A 539-nucleotide genomic window follows, 5' to 3' on the forward strand; every position below is an offset into this window, starting at 1 on the left:
AGCTGCAGTCTCATTCTTTATCCATTTGATGCAGAATACCCACTTATTCCCCTGCATATACTGGCCATTTTCAGAGCCAGGATAGGTTTCATTCCAAGAGTTGACAAGACTTCAAGAATTACAGATACTCTGTGCATTAGTCAGGTTGCAGGTGTATGTGGCAGCATTTAGATGCCTACATTATATGTTGGAAGTATCCCTACTGTCTTCATATTTGAAGAACAGATGAGAGTCTATTCCTAGATGGTGAGAAAGTATCTTTCCAAAGCTGGTCCCACTGGGGACTAGGTGTTTGTGTGATGTCCTGGTTCCGGCTGGGACAGAGTTAACTTTCTCCCCAGTAGCTTGGGGGGTGTGCTGTGTTTTGAGTTTGGTATGGAAGGAGCGTTGATGGCCCATTGATGCTTTGGCTGTTGCTGGGTGATGCTCACACGGGGCGGGGGGACACAGCCGGGGTGGTGGACCCAGCTGGCCAATGGGGTATTCCATACCATGTGACATCATGCTCAGTGTAAAAACCAGGTGGGGCGGGGGGCTTG

The 539-nt window shown here is 48.8% G+C and overlaps 1 protein-coding gene across 1 annotated transcript in view; it reads right to left on the bottom strand.

Annotated features, from left to right (window-relative positions):
• MAB21L3 (mab-21-like 3 (C. elegans)) overlaps positions 1 to 539 on the bottom strand; it is a 17,379-nt gene that overhangs the window by 12,752 nt on the left and 4,088 nt on the right. The window lies entirely within an intron of this gene.

Source organism: Fulmarus glacialis, unplaced genomic scaffold (genome assembly GCF_000690835.1).
Source record: "Fulmarus glacialis isolate BGI_N327 unplaced genomic scaffold, ASM69083v1 scaffold13538, whole genome shotgun sequence".
Classification (NCBI taxonomy): Eukaryota; Metazoa; Chordata; class Aves; order Procellariiformes; family Procellariidae; genus Fulmarus; species Fulmarus glacialis.